At 34.7% G+C, this 23,377-nt stretch overlaps 1 non-coding gene across 1 annotated transcript; it reads right to left on the bottom strand.

The window, feature by feature from the left end:
- Positions 1–22,741: 22,741 nt before the first annotated feature.
- LOC128034292 (small nucleolar RNA R71) lies at positions 22,742–22,848 on the bottom strand. The gene has a single exon (XR_008190422.1). It is a non-coding gene; the product is annotated as a small nucleolar RNA R71 (small nucleolar RNA).
- Positions 22,849–23,377: the final 529 nt, after the last annotated feature.

Here is a 23,377-nt window from a genome sequence, read left to right on the forward strand (position 1 = left end):
GTTCTATGGTGTATGTGTATATAAATATATTTTTTTAGGTTATAAGGTATGTTTGAATGAATTGGATACGTTGTGATTGAGGTGCCATAACAATGGCACATTGGTTAGATATAGGATGAGCATGAAATTGGTATGTTTTTGGATGTGGATGTTTGATATATGTTTTAAACATGTGAAAGATGGTTGAATTAGTGTATCTTGGTGTGCAAGGTTTGTGTTTGAAATGGCTTGTTTTAGAGGTAACACATACTGCACACGGCCTGGGACATGGGTTGTCACACGGCTGTATGCCATACACTGTCACCTCACACGGCCATGTGTCTTTTAAATTTTAGGTGCAAGTTTCACACGGCCCGTGACACGACCGTGTGACCATATTTTGAATATACACACAGTCTGACACACGGTTTATGACACAACCGTGTGACACAAGTCACTGAGTTACACAGTTTAAAACATAGGCTAGGACACAACCGTGTGTCCCTTAGTTCGAATGTCCACACGGCTTGGGTTATGCCACACAGCCGTGTGACCCTAATTTTGTAAATTTTTAATTCTGCCATAAAGATTCTATTTTGATTCAAATAAGTCCCTGATTGTTCCCAAACTATTTTTAGGGCCACTTAAGCCTGATTTAAGGTTTGTAAAAGCATTTTTGCCATAATTAAATTGTGATAGTGAATGTTGATATGTGAATTGCATGTTGGTCTATTTCAATATTAAGAATTCTATATTATACAGTAATGCTTTGTAACCCTAAACTAGCGATAGAGACGAGTTAGGGGTGTTATATGTTTCTAGTTTCTAAAACCATAATCTATTTGTTAATTACAGTAGATTGTTGAGAAGGTCATCACAACACTTTCTGAGAGATATGAGTGTAAAATTTCCTCCCTGGAAGACTCAAGAGACTTGTCTATAATTTCCTTGTTAGAGTTGATAAATGCTCTTTATGCTCAAGAGTAAAGAAGAGCAAGTAGACAAGAGGAGCATTCTGAATAAACATTTCAGGCCAGAAACAAGGAAGGCTTGAGTTCCTTAAGCTATAAGGGAAAGAAGAGCTGGAGTAAAAAGAAAGAAAATCCAAGAAGAGATAGTGGACAGAAGAAGTATCCACCATGCACTTACTATAAGAAGTCCACACAGCTAGAAAAGTATTGTTGGTTCAGGCCTAACATTTAGTGTAGAAGCTATAAATAGCTTGGTCACATAAAAAAGATGTAACACCCCGTTCAAGCAGGCACAAGCTTTAGCATAGTATTTTAGAAATATGTTTGGCAGAGTGGTATTCACCTAAGTACCCCTTCTGGCGTATTGAGTTGGTGGATACAGTTATGTGTTTAAGTTAGTAAGGGCTCCGTGCTAGATTTTCATGATTTGTTGGAAACGAGATGTAGTCAAGTAAATCTGTATTGAGGGTATGAGTCCACGTTAGAGGTATATTGCACCCTTTCTCTATTGTAGTATGAATATTAAGTTACAAGTAAAGATGGTTAGGATCTAACCGAACGTGAACCAAGATAGTTAAATGACAAAGGGACATACTCAATTAGGTTTATTGGAAGTTGTAGACTTTGATAAGACAATTCACTAGTGCTGTGACATTTGTCAAGTTTTAATAAAGACTTAGGTTATATTAATAGGGTTTCTAGTTTCAATAAATGGGAGTTCTCTTCTTCTATCTTAAAACATTGAAAAGTAAGGCTGAAGGGAACAAAAGTATTCCTTTAAGTTGGATTTAAAACCCTAAATTTTATCAGAGGTTTCTCCATGTCTAGGCAGTGGTTGTTGCAATCCATGCTTAGATGATGGATCTGATGTTCAAGCTATTATTCGTGGTTGTTAGGTGAGTCCCTAAGCTGACTCTTGCATGCATGTTATTATTTAAGATATTTCTATAGAAAGTGGTCACACTATGAATTTGAAGTTAGGACAATATGATAGGATGGTGATATTGTGGTATGAATGTTAAACTAGTCTTGTTTGTATAGTTTATGTGGTATCTGACAAGTACTAAGTATGTGGTAAGAATCCTAGAGTTGATAATGTGACTCTATGAGCATGTTTGGAATGTGTAAGATGAGATAGGTGTTATGTCTGGTGATAACATATGAAAAGATGAGATAGGTGCTATGTCTATTCACCGTGCTGGAGTCGTCTAAAGGGGTCCATCGGGACTTTGAACATAATCTCTGAAAGGAAAAGTCCATGGCCATGACACCATATTGTGTAAGACCATAGTTGGGCTATGGCATCATATGGAAAGACCATATCGTGTACCTGGTGGTGGGCTATGGCTTCATATGGAAAAGACTAAAAGAAGATTGTTACCAAATGGGGTTCTCTGTGCGACCCAGAACAATGAGGGGCAAACCTCATGAAATGTGATTCTAGGCAAATCCCTATCATAGGAATTCCAGAAAATAGAAGCCTTTGTGGCAATCTAAGAAAAATGGAAGCCTTTTTGACATACTTTAAATAATAGCCCTTGTGGCAACCTTCTGAAGGAAACGCCTTTGTGGTGAACCGTGAAAGAAAGAAATGGTTTTCATGATGTATTTTGAAGGGATGGAATCCTTGACAAATAAGGAAGGAAAAATATGAAAGGCAAATTCTAGATATAGAGCTTTCACGGTAAAGGATAAAGGATAAGCCTTAACTGCGAGTTATAAAGGAACATCCTTTATGGCGAACCCCATATAGACATTTTTTACGGTACATATAGAATGGGATGCTCTTGTGGCATGCTCAGGAAAGATTCTCAAGACTAAACCATGAAGGACACTCTTTGTGGCGAACTCTGGCCTAAGTAAATGATGTATTTCTTAATATTCCGAGACAACAATAGTGAGATCAATAAGTACTAAACGTGTCTATGAGTATTATGGTAAGGTAATCAATATGATTAAGATTTGTACAGAGATGGAAATTTTAAGAGATCTCACGTGGTACTGAGAATGTAGGTAAGGTCTCAAAGGCACAGAAGAGAAGGAAATGGTCTTAGAGTAGGGTAAGGTAATGAACATATGTAAAGGAATGAGAAATTGAGGAAGTACTCGTAAAAGACAAGTTGAAGGATAAGAGTAGTGAGATAGCTATTGAAATATTTGATGCAACGAGCAAGCGTGATTTAGGTAACTAGGTTAACCTCATTATGTTCTATGGGACTTATCTTCATGTGTTATGTTTTAGATGAACTATCTTGGGCTGAGCCTGGAGGGATGACACCAAGGCTACGCCAAAGGAGTGACATATTGGACTATTATGTATACAGAGTGAGCTTGATGGCGAGATAGAGTTTGAGTTGATACTTATAAAAATTTCTACAGGAGATAACCATGTAGAGCAAGGCATCAGTTTAGTCCTAATTGAAATGAAATTCTTTATGTATACCATTTGAATTTCCTCATTGTTTACACTTTTGTTTTTTATTAGAAAGTTTGAAATTTAGCATCTGTAAATCGTTTGTAATTTAAATAATTAGGCTCAAGTACATTGTATTTGTAAGGTTCGGGTCTGGTCCATTAGACCGAGTTTAGGGTGTTACAAAGTGTGTGCAAAAATAAAGGGCAAAAACAATAACAAAATAATGTCCAAGCACAGGCTGCTGATAGAAGTCAAGCTCAAGAGGAGCATGTTTTTACTACTTCTTGTTTTGTAACCTACAATGGGGCCAAGAAAGATTGGTTGAATGATAGTGGTTGCACAAACCATATGACCTCTAATGAAAGCATTTTCAGGAAGATTGATACAATCATTGTCTCCAAAGTCAAAATTGGGAATGGCAAATTCATTGAAGCCAAAGGAAAAAAGAGAAATCTTGATCAACACTCCTTCAGGTACAAAATCAATCTCGAATGTCCTATTTGTACCTAAAATAGACCAAAATTTTCTTAGTGGTTGTCAACTACTAGAGAAGAATTATTCTATTGTTTTCAAAAGCAAAACATGCATGATTATGGATCTATCTGGTCAAGAATTAGTGTCAGTACTATGAATGATAAATGCTTTGTTCTAAATTTGAATTTGATAAACTTAAAAGCTTATGTTAGCTTTGTAGATGAATCATGTTTATGACACAAAAGGTTGGGGCATGTTAACTATAGGTCCTTTAGCCAGCTTTATAAGTCTGATTTGGATGAAAACATGTCCAAAATGGTAGACTGAAGTGTTGTTTATTAAGTCTGTCAACTTAGAAAGCAAGTCAAGATTCCATTTCAAGCCAACAAAGCTTGGAGAGCCAATGATAAGCTACACATGGTCCATACTGATGTTTGTGGACTTATAAAGACTCTTTCACTAGGTGGCATTAGGTACTTTATTTTATTTATTAATGACTACACAAAAAACTATTGGGTTTATTTCTTGAAGTCGAAGTCTAAAGTAACTGAAATCTTTTGGAAGTTTAAAACAACTGTTGAAAATCAAGCCAACTACAAATTGAAGATACTCGGATCAGATAATGGAATTGAGTACACATAAAAAAGGTTTCAAATATTTTGTGAAGAAGCAAGCACCAAGCATCAACTGACCAACATTTACACTCCTTAGTATAATGGTGTCTATGAGAGAAAAATAGGACAGTGATGGATATGGGAAGATTTTTTGTTTGAAAGAAAAATGACAAACAAATTTTGGGCAGAAGTTGTGAATACCTAAATGTTTTTGCTGTGAAAGGAAAGACTCCATTCGAAGCTTGGTTTGGATTCAAACCTTTTGTCTCACACTTATAAGTGTTTTGTTGCATTTGTTATGCTCATGTACCAGCTATGAAGAGAAGCAAACTAGAAAAAAGATCACTACCAAGTATCTTTTTTGGATACAAAAGCATAAAAAGGTCTACAGGATATATGATCCTTTCACCAACAAACTCCTTGTGAGCAGAGATATGAAGTTTAATAAAGGCAGTACATGAAACTGTGATGATACTGAAGCTAAATTACTTGAACAACGTCAGCAAGAAACAAACATGCAGCTTACTAAAGATAAAATTCAAGAAGATGAAAGCTTTGATGACTTACCTGTCAGAGGCACTAGGCTTATTGCTGAAGTGTATCAAAGATGTGACTTAGAAGTACTGGAGCCTACGAATTTTGAAGAAGCTGTACAAGAAAGTAGATGGAAGGAAGCCATGGAAGTTGGGATATCCAGGACTAATAAGAATAAGACTTGGAAACTTGTTGATAGACTAGTCCACAAGAAGATCATTGGAATCAAATGAGTGTTTAGAACCAAGATGAATCTTGATGGACCATTTAATAAGTTTAAGGCCAGGCTAGTTGTAAAGGGCTTTAGTTAGTAGTATGGTGTTGAATATGTTGAAACCCTTGCCCAATGGCAAGGTTGGACACCATTAGGTTGCTACTGGCTCTAGCAAGTCAAAGGGGATGAAAAATACACCAACTGGATCCAAAGTTAACCTTCTTAAACAATATATGGGTCCTTCGGGGCGACACCTTGAAAGGGATTTACTAATTTTTTGGAATCAAAAGTCTATGGTTAGTGATGCCATGATCAAGTGGTGAATAGGTGCATTTTATGGTGAAATAGAGTTTGCTAGGATGGTAAATAAGGAAAGTTGTCAGGGTACAAAAAGGGAAATCACTGTATGACTCTTACGGCGAGCAATCTAATAGAATGATTGTGGTGCGTCTGAGAAAGTGCGTAAACATGATAATAAAATGATCTGCCAAATTACGAACATAAGGAAAACTTGTAGAAGTACTTTAAGCATTGGCATGTGTGAAAAAAAAGGGGCATTTCCTTCAAGGTATTGGTAAATAAGTATCTGCCACTAAGAGTTTGCTAGTATTCACGCATAAACCACCATTGCCTATGAGGTAATAAAATGGTTATTCTGGGTTTGAATTCTAAGTGATATTGATAAAGAGGTTGCTCGAAAAGTGGAAGTTTGCCAAGAACCCTTTTAGGAGGTAATTTTGCCAATGACTATCTTAGGTGGAAGGTCTGCCTAGAAATAACGAAAGAAATAGAAGTCCCCTTAGGAAATCTAAAAAAGAGATAGTCCGCTAGGAACTATCTGTTTCTGGGAGTATCTTAGTATAATGGTCTGAAGTAGGAAAGTCTTATGGGACTATTTTATGAGTACAAAGTCTTATGGGACTATTTTATGAGTACAAGTCTGCAAAGAATGGGGGTAATCATGTATCAACCAAATCTCAAATTCAAGACAGAAAATAAGATTACTAGTAAATGGATCTTCCTTAGAAGAAAGGTTTAAGTATAGGCTAAGTCATAAGAAACAAATGTTTGGGGTAATATAGTAAGTCTATATTAAGTTCGGTTTGGTTGAAAGGTTTAGGTTAATAATCCACACTTATGGCGAGATATCTGATAGTTCGCCAAAAGTAGTCATCAAATTGCATATTCGTGAATATGGTGCCTTTGATGAGTCAAGACAAATAGGTAAAATGGGAGCCTAAGATGGAGCTAAATAGTGGTTGTTTGAAAAAGTGCACCTATGATCAAATCAGCCGATATATCCTATAACACCCTCAACTGACCCGATTACTTGATCCAAGTCTCGGGTGTTATGTTTTGAAACAGATTTACTTACAATTTCTTTTTTATTTTCCTATGTAAAAAAATTCTATCTAAGACTATGAAATATTTTTTTACAAGTGTACGATGTATGATTACATTTAGAATTCATGATAATAAAATATCATCGACTCTATTCTATCTCTGTCCTTACAGAGTACATATCAAAACGCTACTTAATAACTTATGTTCAGACTTAAGCATGCCACTTAACTTCCTCTGTATCTATGATAGCCCAGCGCACCACTTCCTTTGGTGTAGCCTTGGCGTTGTCCCTCTTGCTGCATACTTCTTTGCAACCTAAAAACATGAAATAAATTTCATAAGTTCATAAAAACTTAGTGAATTTAAACCTTAAATTCATTATATCAAGCATGAAAGATGCTTTGCATGTCCTTCTTGTTTCCTTAAGTTTTCCTTATTCCCTTTAGCGATTACTTCACTAAAGACATCCCTTAACAGATTGTAATTACTCCTTTCTAGCTTAGGCCTTTTTCTTTCTTTCAGTGTCTTTAAGGACTTATCTTCCTTTTTATTTATTAAGCTGTTATTCAACTAGGTTCCAGATTCGGGGTCCAACTCAAATGATTGTTTCTTTCCTTTGAGCGTATTATGCTTAACATCTCTTCACTTTCTATATCCTTTCTTAACTCTTACATTTACATAGTCCTTAACGACTTTGTTTACCTTATTAACAGACTTAAAATCTTATTTCATACTTGTTAATCTGACCACTACCTTTGGGTGAGGTAGACTACGCCCATTATTCAACACAGAGTTCACCCAGATCTTTTATTACTTCGGGATACTATCTATACATACATATAACACATTTCTCAAATTCACTGCCTATTCTGGCTCACTCTAACTTCACTGTTCTTTTCTTATGTTTATGCGAGGTTCTACATTTCATTTACATACAGTGATTTTCTTTCAGAGTTTGTCGGATACTTAGTTCCTTCTACTTGTCCATACATTATCTCTTACACTTAAAATTAACTTCCAAGTCCTACCTTTGCTTTGCCTTCAGGGAACCATTCATGCCATTCTTTCCTAATTCCTTACACGCCATTTATTTAAATTTTTGTTTTGAAGGCATTTCTTCCTTTAAATGGCCACAAAGTCCTTCTTTGTATTTGCCACTAGGGCTATCCTTTACAAAGTTGCTACCAAGGTGTTCGATCCTTAGGTTGCACCACAAAGGTGTTCTTTTTTAGACATAGCCACGAAGGCTTCCTTTTCAAAGATAGCTACAAAAGCTTTTTTATTCAGAGTTTGCCATAGAGTATTTCCTTTAACATGGGTTACCACAAAGGCTTAACTTTCAAGAGTTCTACCATAAAAAATATTCCTTAAATTTCAGTACTCACCACATAGGCTTTTTTGTTCAGAGTTTTACCACAAAGGCGCCTTTAAACAGAGATCACCACAAAGACATCCTTTTTCTAGTGTTTCAATGATAGGGGTTCACCTAGACTCATATTTCTTGAGCTCTATCGCTCATTGCCCTAAGACAGACAGAGAACCACGTTAGGCAATAACCTTCCTTAAATTTCCCTATATGATGTCATAACCCATCAGTTATAGTTTTACACGATATGATCCTTTAATGCCATGACCATATACTTGTCCTTTCAAAGATTTGTGTTTTTAATCCTGACGGACCCCTTTAGATGACTCTGGAGACAAAAACAGACTCTTTATACTTAGACTCATTATTCCTGAACTCATCGTACCTTGACTTACTCATAACAGACACATCCATACTTTTCAAACTTATTAACACATTTCTATCATTCATACACAAACATCCTTTATCTTTAAGATTCATGTTTATAGTTAGACCATCAAACTTCATTCAACACATGCTCTCATGTCTATCCTTCACACATTACTCACTAGAATCATCACATTACACTTTTAGATTCGATTTCATGGTTTTCTTACATTTTATAGAAGTTTTAAAACATACTTTATACATGTAAGAGTCAGCTTAGGAACTCACTTGATAACCTCAAAGATAGTTTAAACCTCAGATCTAGTCTTTCCTTGTGAAATATACAGTTTGAGATCCAGATCAGTAATTTAGCCACATGCTATAGCCTCCTCTACTTTGATAAATAGAAACACTTTTTTAGAACCCATTCGGGTAACCTTTATCTTCATCTTAAAACCCAAACGTATTACTAAGCCTTATTTCTCCAAGCATAGTTACAGATTTGTGTTCCCTTAACTAGCAGAGTCATGAAATGTTCCTTAATGGGAGGGAAAATCACTAACTAAATTTGGGGTTCTAAACTCATCTTAGAGAGATGTCTTCATCTGCTCATGCCCCTAAATCTTAAGAAGGAAGATAACTATCCCTTAACTTAACCCAAGTGTCCTTTAACTTAACTCAAGTCCTTATGGGAACTTGGTAAACATCACATCAAGACTGATTTATCTTATCTAAAATCAGCCACTCTTTTAGAAACTTATATGTTTACTCATTTAGCCTTCGACCCTTCTAGTTTGCGTTTGGTTAGTTCTCAACCAGCTTACCTCACAAATGTAACTAGTACGGGACCACATTGGTCACTAGATGTATTATGTCACTAGCATGGACTCTTATCTTATAACCATTCCTTTTTTAATTACCAGTTCGATTTCACTTATCATCGTAATCTAACTGGAAATCCTTGTCTGCTTATTTCCATGTCGAAGTTCGCCTGCTTTTTATGCCAAAAAGTGTCTCTAAAAATACTACTCCACTAATAGTACTTCTTTATACTCTGTGCCTTATTCATATATATATATATATACATATATACATTCTCACCAATATTCCTTGATTCGTCATACATACCTTTCTTTAGAGTTAGCCCTACACTTTGTTCTTTCAAAATATCCTATATGTTGTTCATCATAGGTTCCTTTTTGTTTGTTCAGGATCTGTCAGACTAGGGTTCTATTTGGAACACTCAGAAAGTTCTTACACTTAATCGAATCCTAACGTTGGGCACTTGAAACTTACTCTTAAGCCTTGCTTTTACGATTAACTGTAACAACCCGATTTTAGTGGTGTAAAAAATGGTGGTTTCGAGACCATAATTCCAAAGAGTGAGTTAGTATTTCAATATTTATTTAATGTCTGCGAGATTATTTTAAGGCCGTATTAAAATTTTGTCAAGAAATTGTGAATTTTAAATGGTTAATTAGGTAAAAAGGACTAAATTGTAAAATATATAAAAGTTGAATTCTATTAGTTAAAGGGGTAAAATGGATATGAAATCTAAAACTAATGGACTAAGATAGTAATTATACCCTTTAAAGAGTTAGTGGAAAAATATGGACAAGGTTTACTTGAAATTTTTTTATTATTAATAAGGTTAAAATGGTAATTTAGTAATTAAATTTAAAACAATAGAAATTAAAGCATGTATCATCTTGTATTTTTCATCTATCACTGATTTTAAGAGGGGAAGAACTCCATTATTGAATGCTTGGTTCGGCTAAGCTTGTTTTAGTGCATTGCATGTATTTTCAACCCGCTTTTCATTATTTTTATGTTTTTAAGCTCGTTTTAGCTTATTCTAGGTAGCCCGGGGCTTAATTTACAAAACTGTTAAAGGTTGAGGGACCTTTCATGGTTATTTTTAATAGGTTTTGAATTTATTTGATAGATTATTAATCTTGGTTGTAAAATAAACATGTTTTCTTCAGTGATTCATGAAAATAGTAAAATTTCATGGTAAAATTATGAAATAATGATTTAAGTGGGTTGGTATGAGTCCCTAAGAAATTTAGCTTGCTTGTATGGAGGATTAAAATGGTTAAATTTCAAATTATGAGTTTAAGGACTAAATTGTAACAGTAAAAATGTTAGGGGTAATTTCATAATTTTAAATAAATATGAAATATGGATTAAATTGAATACCAAAAGTAATTAATTGAATGAAATTATCTATTTAGATAAAGATAAACAACAACTAGATTTAAATCAAGGAAAGGCTAAAGCTTCGGATTAGTATTCAACTCTACTTCTACGACCAAAGTTATCGAGGTAAGTTCATATGAATTATGATCGTATTGATCTTAGCTAAATTGATTGTTTGCTATGTTGCATTAATATAAACGAACTTGAAATTCTATATGTTTCGATGTATGAATAATTGATGTACAACGAGTCTCGTTTGAGAATTAAGAATTCTTAGGATACGAATGACATTTCATTAGGGATTTCATGTTTTGGGTGTTGGTATTGAATATCCTACCGATGGTTGAGTTCTTGCATTTGTTACAGACTCTGCACAGCTCGTGTGAGCAGCATTGTGTAGCTAGCATTCTGACCCACAGCTCTTGTGAGTAGGCCCATTTCATAACTCGTGTGAGTACTATTGAAAATGAAAGGTTACGGTTATATGGAAAGACAAACTATGTGTGAGTATTCTCGAGTATCCAATGTAATTATAAATGTTTCAACGAGTAAGTAAAGGAAATGACATGGTAAGTATACAAATAAAATGATTCATGATCTTATGAAAAGGTTGGTGAGTAAGTGATATATCTTTTGAAATCTACTTATGGTATAATTGAACTCATATTGATTATGGATGAACCTACTAACTTTTGAGTTTGATGATGCTTGTATAGGCTTTTACTAAGCTTATGGCCTTGGTAATGTCATTATGTTTATCCTATAAATTGTACTAATGAAATGGTAAGTTATGTTTGAGTTTATACGAGCTTACTAAACACTAGTTGCTTACGTAGTTACTTTTTTCCTTTTTATAAATGATCATAATCGATTGGAAGCTTGTCAGGGATCAATCACACTATCTAGCAATCATTTCGGTAGTTTTTAAGTATTTTGGCCAAGGTTATAAATGGCATGTATAGAACCTTTTGTAATGATAGTTTATGAATGTGTTAATGGTTGAATTAGTATGTATATAATTTTGAATTTTATGTTTGGTTTGATGGACTTGTAATGCTTTGTCAAGTTAGGTCATTTTGGCCACTTTTAGGTACTTGAAATACATTATCTTCATTGGCATGTTTGTGATGATATGAATATGGTTATATGTGACGTTATTTGGTAGTTAAGGAACTAGGTTTTTATGATTTGAATATGGCACTATTGACTTGTTTTGGTTAATGATGTTTTGGCATAAATGTGGTACCTTTGAATGGCATATTGGTTAGATGAAATAGGATGTTTGAAATGGTATGTTCAAGTGTGTTTGAATGAGGTTTAAATCTCTTTAATGTGTGCACAAATGGGATGGTTAGTTAGGTGTGTTTTGGCCTTGAAATGGCTTGAATTTAGGCTCAATTTATGGATCCCATTGCCTGGGACACGGGTTGTCAGACGGTTGTGTGACACATACGACCGTGTGTCATTTGTAAGTTCTTAATGTCCTAAGTCAGTGAGTTACACAGCCAGCGACGTGGTTGTGTGTTGCAACTTAGAGAGTTACATCGTCTGGCACACGGCCTGCGACATGGCCATGTGGCCTAACTCACTAGGTTACATGGGTGAAGACACGAGTTGGGACACGACTTTGTATCCCTTTTTTCGATTGTTACATGACTTGGGCTATGTCACACTGTCGTATGACCCATATTTTCAAAATTTTTAATTTTTTCCCAAATTTTTTGTTTTGATTCAAATTAGTCCCAAATTGCTTCTAAGCTATTTTTAGGGCCTCAAAGGCTCGATTTAGGGACTAAATGCATATGTTTGATAAGTTTTTGATTGAGATTAATTTATTAAATGTGATGATTTAAATTTTGTTCCGATTATTTGGTAATGCTATGTAACTTTAATCTGGCGACGGAGACGGGTTAGGAGTGTTACATCAACACTTAAATATTCAAGACTTCACTAGGCAAGACGCTACATATCCTCCAACGATTGGTTCATAGAATGCGCAAGCTTCGACTACGCCAGTTATACTACGAAATGTCCTAAGTTTTATTAGGGAGTTTTTAATTCTATGCTCTTATGCTTATTTACCCAAAAGTTGAGAGTCTTTGATTTCTGATGTACAAAATCTTGCCCAGTTCATCTGAACTTATGATTGTACTACTTTGCATGTAGGGTTAAGGAATTATTCAAGGGTCTTATAAAGGGACCAAGCCAGACGCCACCAAGATAAGCGAATGGTGCTATAACTATACCATGCATATAGAGGGACACCCTTAGAGGGTACTCTTCGGGTTCGAATAAGAGAACCTTTATTAAATTTTTAATTTCCAAGTTTTTGTATATTTATAAACTTAGACCTACTCAGTAAGGAAATTTGGTTGTAAGAACTTTAGAAGTGGTAGAAATTTTATTTGTAGTTATATTTTGAAACATGTTGATAACTAAAGAGATTGGAGTGAACTTATGCGTAAATAGGAAACCTATCCTGACATTATAAAAGTTAAAATTAAATCTATATAGAATTGTTGTTAAGTATCTCAGGTTGTTTGTGACACTTGGTACCCGAACCCAGCGACCAATTCGGGTATAGGGTGTTACAAACAGGCTCCAAGAGCCTGGTATGAGAGAATTGGCAGTCATTTGTCAAGTTTGGGATTGGAAAGAAGCATCAGTGAGCCAACACTGTATATGAAGAAATCTAAGAAGAAGAATTTTGTCGCCTCTGGAAATGTTAAAGGTTAAGTGCCACAACAATTGTGAGTATTAAATTAGAAAAAACTTTTGTTTAATAAGGTTCTAGTGTAAATTAGTGAATCTGATGGACTGCTTGGCAAATAGTTAGAATTCAACTGTTAGTCTCGTTACATTAGAATTGGGTTTTCTTTAGTGGGAAAAATTATGATAAGGAACATTAAATTTGATGTTGATGAATTGGTTTTGGTGAGCGAGTGCGGGAAGGTTATATAATAAAGAGGCTTTATTCTCCTATGCTCATTCTCTCATTTTCTGTATTCATTTTCTTTATTCTATCTTCTTCTATGGTTGTTCTGTAAGAAAGAAAAGTTAAGAAGTGATCTGCATGGAGGGAGAAAATAATGTATCAGGTTAAGTGATTGGGGATTTAGCAAATTGGTAATCTTTCTAAGCTTTCTTGTATCTTTTGATTGAACAAAAGGGAAGGAAAATTGAGGATTTTAGTTTCATTCATTTACCTTGTACTGAAATGTTTAGGGTTGCAGCTAACCTTTAAATTCTTTCAGCATGTAAATGAATTATAATTTTCTTATATAAGAATGTTTTCGTTTTGATCTCGATATAGCTAACCGAGAAGGAGGAGGCTCAGGTGGTAAAGAAAAGCTAAACAGATGTAATCAATACCAAATTTCTGGTATTTTACTGGTGAGTTCTTGAACATAATTTCTCATTAGTTATTTTATTTGTTTCAGTATTGTGTTGTTTGGGTATGCTTGACTTTACACTCTATTGATGATAGGAAATCATTCTATGACGGGATGCTTGCTTTTTAGTGTTGTGACGCAAATGTATGTTTGGCTGTAAAAAAAAGTTGAATGTTTTGATAAATTGTTGCTAGTAAAGCCCCATCAAATATGATATTGTTGAGTGGATAGTTACGCGATACATACTGTATGATTTACCTTGTGTTATTAAATAGCATGGTTAGTTAAATGCTTGTTATATGTCGATCGCGTAAATAAATTACATGCAGATTATGGAGGGATGTATTACAGATGAAAGATGAGGAAATGTCATGTTGTGCTCTCTATGCCCCATATTCTCTAGCTTTGCAGAGATTTGGGTGGGTTTTATAGATAATATATGTGTATGATATTTGATTTTGCTAAGGTTCAGTTGGATTGAACGGAGGTATATGTGCATATGTGTATGAAAGCCTTACAAGGGTTATATGTAAGTAAGAGAATCTGGGGAGTCTAAAGCTTTAAGCCTTATGTATGTAAGCAAGTCTCATGGCCATGGGCACATGCAAGACAAGATAGTTCGATAGACCTATCTTGTGATCCAAGTTATGGCAGTCTTTTGGATTTGCTCTCTATGCTTCATGGCAAAGTTATACGTGGAATTTCTCCATGCAAATGTCCACAGAACAATTCACGTATATGAATTTGCATTTATATGTAAATATTTGTCTACGGATTCGCATGTATGAGTCGCCATATATAAGTTCACATCCATGAATCTTCTAGAAGAATTTGTATGTATTACAGCTTGTTGGATCTATACTTATGATTCATACTATGATAGTCTATTGATCTTATATTCATGTTTCAAGTTTAAGAGATAAAAAATACTATATTTCGTAAGAGTCAATATGGGATATTATTCAAGCAAGTGATTGCATAAGCTTGTTCTTATGTTTAAGGTAAAAGAGTTCATATAAATCATTTATCTCAACCCAAAACCACATAGATCTTCTTTGATGTAGATGACCTCCAATAACTATTTTTAAATCGAAAACCTGCAATGACTATCCGCCAAATAAGAGTCTAACAGTGACTATCATTTAAGAATTAATTCACAAGTATGAACTCACATATATGAATCTATGATTAAGATTCCATATATAGAGGTTAACAAGTACAATTTGTAAGTAAGTCTTCTCCAAACTCAAGTCTGCATGTAAAATTTTTTTTAGTGTGAATATCCATGTATGAGCTTTTTGAACTCAATTCGTTGTACGTTAATTCTTAATGATAGTAATTACTAACAAAATCCACATATGTTTTGCTGGTAAAGGAGGTTATAATCCATCTTGTATGAAATCAACGTAAATGGGTGAGTGAAATCATTCCGCATTGTGGCCTATAGCATGAATGATAAAAATAGAAGGTTGTGACAATGCAGAAAGTGTATAAATTTTCAAGTTGAGCCAATCCAGATGAGGACAAGAGCACGCCATGAAGATGTTATATTATATGAACCTTGTATGTTATATTATATAATGAATAATCGTTTAAATATAGTAAATGAATTATTGTTAATCTTTTCATAAGTTCACATGGTAATAACTTAAACTAGGAACTTGTAATTAAACCGTTTTAGTTTGGCGGATCAGCCAGTCAAACATGATAAGATTGTTGCAAATAATATTCGTATTAAGTCAAGTATGATTATAAAAAGCGTAGTTGGCTATCTTAGTCATGTTAATTGTATAATTTAGTTGTAACTTGTTCATAGATTGATTCAACAATGAATGTAACCCACCGTAGCCGGACCCAATAACCGGGTAGGACACGGGTGTTACAACTTTGCTGGTAGTCTTACTGTATGTGGATGATTGTTAGTGACTAGTACCAGTAATGAATTGGTTAATGAGTTTAAGAAGTATATGTAAGATATGCTTGAGATGTTATATTGACGCAAAATGACTTACATTCTTGGCATGGAAGTGTCCCAGACTCAACATGCCATTTTCATAAGCCAAAAAGCCTTTGCTTTGAATATTTTGAGCAAGTTTTGCGTGGAAAATTGTAAGCCAACAAGTACTCCTATTGCTTAAGGAGAAAATCTCACCAGCAAGGGTGACTTAGAGAAGGTAAATGTCAGTGCTTCAAGGGTTGCAAAGTTTGTTATTAATAAGACTAAGTCCTAAGGAGATTTGACTAAGATTTGACTAAGTCCTAGGAGTTGTTAGCTTGTTAGTAGGAGTAGGGAATTAAAATTTGGTTGAGGTTGTTACTTGAGACATGCATATAAGGGTTGTTTGGTTAATAAATTTAATCATCCTTCTCATTCATATCTTTCTATGTTTCTGTTAATTCTCTACTAAACCAACAGTGGTATTGAGAGCTTTTGTTTTCTTGAGAAACCTATGACAAAAGTTCTGTAAAAGTTCTGAGAGAAAAACTGAGAGATACATTGACATATTGAGAGAAGGCTATAAGGTGACTCCATTTCCCAACAATCCAACTATGAACCATATAAATAATGCACAATGAGAGAACCACCAGGAAGGCTAAAGTAAAGGCTTGCCTTTATGCTTCGATTTCACTAGCCATATTCAATATAATTATGGCTTTTGGACCAACGAAGAAGATATGGGACTACCTCAAGGCTGAGTAACAAGGAGATGAGAGGATCAAGAGCATGAAGGTGTTGAACATGATTAGAGAATTTGAGAGGCTACAAATGAAGGAGTCTAAGTCAATCAAAGAATACTCGAACAAGCTGATAGATATTGCTAACAAGGCAAAGTTCTTGAGACTGATCTCTACAATTCTAGACTGGTGTAGAAAATACTTGTCTTTGTGCCTGAGAAGTATGGTGAAATAATTGCCTCTTTGGAGAACACCAAGGACTTGGCTCAGCTGAGAGTGGTGGAGTTGATCAGTGCTTTACAAGAATAGGAGCAGAAGAGGTTAATGAGTCAAGAAGGAAGTTTAGAAGGAGATATGAATGCTAAGATGCAACAGGGTGAAAGAAGAAAGGAACAAGAGCATAATGGGAAGAAGAGTAGTGGTAGTAGTGGTTAAAAAACTGCTACAAAAAGTAATGATACTGGAAATTCTAACAAGTATTCTTCATGTAAGTGTTGTGGAGAATAGAATCATTCCCATTTCAAGTTTTGAAGAAGGTCGGATGTGAAGTGTAAAAGGTGTAACTTGATGGGGCATATTGAGAAGTTTTGCAAAGAACCAATAAATCGGTAGCAAAGTGCAACACATACTGCAATTAAAGAAGAAGAGGACCAACTATTTGTTTGTCTCTTCCTTCTCATCAAGCACTTCATGTGATAGTTGGTTAGATGATAGTGGTTGCACCAATCACATGACTTGTGATGAGGAGTTGTTTAAAGACCTTGACAGGTCATTAAAGTTGAGAGTAAGGATAGGAAATGGAGAGTACCTAGAAGTGAAAGGAAAAGGCATAATAGCAATAGAGAGTCGTGTTGGAACTAAGTTGATTTCAGATGTTTTGTTTGTACTTGAGATTGATCAAAACTTGTTAAATGTGGGGAACTTGTTAGGGAAGGGATTCAAGGTAATGTTTGAAAAATGAATATGTCGAATCCTTGACTCTAATTGTAATGTATTATTTAGGATCAAGATGCAAAAGAAGAGTTTCTCTTTGAATCCACTCAATGAGGAGAAAGTGGCATTCAAGTGTCAAGTCAATGACTCTGAATTGTGACATAAGAGGTTAGTACACTTTCATCACAAAGGTCTATAGTTCATGCAGAAAAATGAGATGTCAATTTGGCTGCCAATTCTGGAGGAGTTAAATTCGAGATGCAAAACTTGTTTGAGTAGCAAACAAACAAGGTTGCCTTTCAAAACCTCAACTTGGAGAGCCAAAGAGAAGTTGCAATTGATTAACACGTGTCTGTGTGATCCACAAGCAACTCCTACATTGAATGGTAGCAGTTATTTTATTATCTTTATTGATATTTTATCAGAATATGTTGGATTTACTTTATGAAGCAAAAATTTGATGTTGTTGATGTGTTTTTTAAGTATAAAAGATGGGTTAAGAGTCAAAATGGTTGTAAGATTCAGGTTGCCAGATTTGATAATATGACAGGATATACCTAACAAATGTTTAATACTTTCTGTGAAGAGGTTGGGATAGAGCATCAACTCACTGCTCCTTACTCTCTACAATAGAATGGAGTTAGTGAGAGAAGAAACAAGACCATTATAGAGATGACTAAGTGCATGCTACATGAGAAGTCCTTACCTAAGGAGTTTTGGGTTGAGGCAACTAACACAACTATATTTTTTATAAATAGATTGCCTACAATGGTATTGGAGAAAAAAACATCCTTTGAAGCTTGGTTTGAAATGAAGGAAACTCTGAAGAATTTAAAGGTATTTGGTTATTTATGTTTCTATCATGTTCCACAGGTTAAAAGGACAAGTTGGGAGAAAAATCTGAGCATGGAATATTTGTTAGTTACAGTTTGATATCAAAGGCCTATAGAATCTATCAACCTCAGACAAGAAAGATGATTGTAAGTAGAGATTTTGAGTTCCTAAAAGATAAGCAGTGGGATTGGGCAAGTGATAAAAGAAAAGAAAACAAGAGTTCTCTCTTAATCCTAATGAGCTAATGGATGATACACTAATTAGATGTATAAGATCATATAGTGAGGTTTATCAAATGTGTAGTGTAGCCATTCTTAAACCTGTAGGGTATGAGGAAGCCAAAAATGATCAGGAGTGGATGGAGAAAATTAAGGAAGAGTTGGGTATAATAGAGAAAAACCAAACATGGGAACTAGTTGACAGGCTTGCAAGTAGAAAGGTGATTGGAGTAAAGTGGGTTTTCAATACGAAACTTAATCTTGATGGCTTAGTGAATAAGTAAAAGGCCAGATTGGTGGTGAAGGGATATGCATAGGTTTGTGGAGTTGATTTTTTGAAACATTTTCTCATGTGATAAAAATGGACGGAGTATTGGTGGTGAAGGGATATGCATAGGTTTAGGCTTTGTGAAGAGCCTGAGTGAATCCACCTTTTATATAAAGAAGGCAGGTACAAATCTAATCATTGTATCTTTCTGTGTAGATGACATGTTGGTGACAAGAAGTGATGCAACTCAAATTGAAGCGTTCAAAAAGGATATGATGGAGGTATTTGAGATGACTTATCTAGGTGAGATGCATTACTTTCTGGGGATGGAATCAAGCAAGGTCAAAATGAGGTGTTTCTTTACCAGAGGAAGTATACGAAGGAGATTCTGAAGAGGTTCCATATGGAGGAGTGCAAGAGTGTGAGCAATCCTATAAATTAGAAAGAAAAAACTTCAGAAGATGGATGGGGTAGATCCTACAAATGAGAAGGTGTATAGGAGTCTTGTTAGGTGTCTTATGTACCTCACATCCACTAAGCTGGACATCATACACATGGTAAGTGTTTTGTCCAGATTTCTCCATTGTGCAAGTGAAATTCATATGATTTCTACAAAAAGGATATTAAGATATTTGAAGGGGACACTTGCATATGGAATCAAGTTTAGCAAAGTTGAGAACTTCAATTTACAGGGTTATTCTGGTAGTGAATAGGATGGATTACTAGATGATATGAGAAGCATTTTAGGCTATTGGTTCATGTTTAGGTCAGGTTTTTTCTCTTGGTGTTCAAGAAAGCAATAGATGGTGGTTCAATCAATTGCGGAAGTTGAATTCATTACAGCTACAACTACTATGAATCAAGCCTTATGGCTGAAGAAGCTAATGGATTATTTGTATTTCAAGTAAGAGGGGAGTATAGAAGTGTTTGTGGATAATCAAACTACTCTAACTATTCCACTTAATCCTGTATTTCATGGAAGAACAAAGTATTTTAAAGTCAAGTATTATATGATGAGGGAAGTACAGAAGACAGGTCAAGTAAAGCTGGTTTATTGCAGATTAGAGGACCAGGTGGCATATATTTTTACTAAGTCTTTCCATGTTAGTCTATTTGAATTTCTTAAGAACAAATTTGGTGTCTGTAGCACTTGATTCACGAGGAGAATGTTAGCGTTTCTAGGGCTGCAAAGTTTGTTATAAATAAGACTAAGTCCTAGGGAGATTTGACTAAGTCCTAGAAGTTGTTAGCTTGTTAGTAGGAGTAGGAAATTAAATTTTGGCTTAGGTTGTTGCTTAGTTAATCAATTTAATAGTCCCTTTCATTCATATCTTTTTATGCTTCTATTAGTTCTCTGTTAAACCAACAGTAAATGAAACAAGTTATAGAAGCCTTGTTGGATGCTTGCTTTACCTGACAACATCTAGACCAAACATTGTGCTTGTTGTTAGTCTTTTATCCAGATTCCTGTGTTGCTATAATGTGATTCATTTTAAGGAAAAAAAAGGGTCTTGAGATATATTAAAGGAACTCTAGGCCATAGAGTTATATTCATGAAAACTGACAACTTGTATCTAGTTGGATACATAGACAGTGACTAGGTTGGATCAACTGATGACATGAAGATCACATCAGGGTATTTTTTATACTTGGTTTAGCATTTTTTTTTTCGGAGCTCAAAAAAACAAGATAAAATGGCTCAGTCAATAGTTGGAATCAAAGGGAAGCAACAAAGATCTATTGTGATGATTAATTTGCTGTTGCAATTGCAAATAATCCAATGTTTCATGGAAAATTAAAATACTTCAAGATTAAATATTATTTTGTGAGAGAAGTTTAGCAATCAAAGGAAGTGAAATTGGTTCATTGTAGTTCTAAAGACCAGCTTGCAGACATTTTAACCAAGCCCTTTGGGACTATCAGGTTTGGTAGGTTAAGAAACAACATTGGTGTTTGCTTGATAAGCTATAAAAGTAACATATTTTACTCCCATTCTTAATACGTTTTTTGGATGATTAATTATGCAAATTAGTGAATTTGATGCTCCTAATCCTTTAAATTCTTGTTCCTATACTTAGGAGAGCATTTGAGAATGAAAGGAGCAAAAAACAAGAAAAAAAATCTGACAAATAGAGTTATTTTCAAGAGCCACATGGCTTGGGCATTTCAACACGGGCTGAAAACAAACCCATGTGAGCCACACTGGCTGGGCAGACGCCTGTGTGCTAGCCCGTGTTGATTTCACACCTTGCTTCCCAAACGTGCAGAAAAACATAATTTTTAGGCTTTCTGGGCATTCTAAACTCTATAAATACCAATTAGAAGAAGAGAAATGACAGTCATTAAAGAAGATCGAAGAAAACACTCGAAGAACACTCTTGGAGCCAACTCTGAAGTGGATCTCCATCAAGAGCGAAGACCTCCTTTTAATTTCTTATGAAGTTTTTATGAGTTTCTTTGTTTCTTGTGGTTTTTCAGACTTTGAAATGTTTTCATTCAAGATTATGAACTAATTCCCTAGATACATAGGGAAGATAATACCTAAGAAGAATTATATTATTTTATTTCTGATTTACATGATAAATACTTGATTCTTATTCTCAATTATGTGGGCTTACTTATTGTTTTAATATTTCTAGGATATTAGTTCATGTTTAATATGTTTAATTCAGTGGAAGAAAAGTCCTTTTTGAGAGTAGATCTACCATAATTTAGTGAAGTTGCATACAATACTAGAAATAGGACGACATAAATCTAACGGATTATAGTCAAATCCAATAGGAGAATCCATAGATTAAGTTAATGCGACGATAGGGGTTTTAATTAGAAAAAGATTTCAATTAATCAACCTAGAGTCAGTTGTTCTTACTCTCGAAAGAGATATTAACATAATTTAGGGATTATTACGGATCAAGACACTAAGTGAATAAATCATTTAAATCAAATTCATAATAATAGAAGAAGTCTAGGTGGATTCTTTCCTGGGTATTGTCTCTCTCATTGGTTATCTTTCGATTATTTTCCTGATTCATTCTCTGTTGTGTTCTTAGTTTAATTAGTTTAGTAATTTTAGATTAAAACTCATCACTCTAAATTGTCGGCTAAATAATAAGAAAACAATAATTGTTAATACTTTTAGTCCTCATGGATACAATATCTTTACTCATCGTAGCTTTATTATTGTTAGATAGGTGCGCTTGCATTTGTCGCATTTATAGTTAGTTCAGTGATCATCAAGTTTTGACACCGTTGCTGGGGACTAAAATATTAGGAACACTTTATTTTTATTAATTTTGTCATTTTTTAAATTTTTACATTCTAATTTTTACATTCTAATTCTTTTATTCTAATTTTTTTATTTTCTTCTGGCAGGTTCTTTTGGTTTATGACTAGAAGAAATCCGTCGAGATCATTACTATTTGATAGCGAAATAGAAAGTACTACTTGTAGAAACAATAGAGAAGCAAGGCAAAGTCAACAAATTATAGTAGACGAACAGGAGGACATTATTACTACTAAGAAGATGTACAATAATCAGAATATTCAGCTACCTCCTACAGCTCCTGCTCCTATTCCTTGTATTATGTATAATTATGCCAAACCCACTCTGACTGGCGCTGAATCGAGTATTGTGCGACCCACCATTGCTACAAATAATTTCAAACTGAAGCTGAACATTGTTTAGATGGTACAATAGTTTGGTCAGTTTAATGGTTTACAAGACGAATATCCAAATACTCATTTGGAAAATTTCTTGGAAATCTGTGATACGTTCAAATCTAATGGCACCACTGAAGATGTCATTTGCTTACGGTTATTTCCTTTCTTGTTAAGAAACAAAGCTAAACAGTGGTTGAACACTTTACCATGAGGTTCCATCACTACATGGGCTCAAATGACTTAGAAATTTCTACTGAAGTACTTCCCACTAGCTAAGACAGCCGAGTTGAGGAATGATATCTTTTCCGTTGATCAGATCGATTTAGAAACCTTATATGATGCATGGGATAGATACAATGATTTATTGAGAAGGTGCCCTCACCATGGGTTACCTCTATGGCTACAAGTCCAAACCTTCTACAATGGTTTGAACCATTCAACGAGGTAGTTGATTGATGCAGCAACCGGTGGAACTCTGAACAATAAAACACCTGAAGCGACTTATGAATTTATTGAGAAGATGACACTAAATAATTATCAGTGGTAAGTCATGAGGATAAAGCCGATGAAGGCTGTCAGTGTTTTTAACTTAGATGCAGTCACCATGTTATCAAACCAGGTATATTTGCTTAAGAAGAAAATTGATGATTTATATCTTTCTATGTAGGTACATCCGGTGAATGTTTACCCTTCGGTTCTAGCACAGAGAATGAACAAATCAATTTTATGGGTAATAATTCTAGGCCTCAAAATAACCCTTATAATAATAACTGTAATGCAAGTTGAAGGAACCATCCCAATTTCTCTTGGGGTGGTCAAGGAAATCAGAGAGCACAAGCCCTTTTAGGCTTCTAACAACAACCTTACCAGCAAGAGAAAAAGCTGAACCTTGAGGAGATGTTGACCAAGTTTATCTCGG

Source organism: Gossypium raimondii, chromosome 10 (assembly GCF_025698545.1).
Source record: "Gossypium raimondii isolate GPD5lz chromosome 10, ASM2569854v1, whole genome shotgun sequence".
In the NCBI taxonomy this organism is placed as follows: domain Eukaryota; kingdom Viridiplantae; phylum Streptophyta; class Magnoliopsida; order Malvales; family Malvaceae; genus Gossypium; species Gossypium raimondii.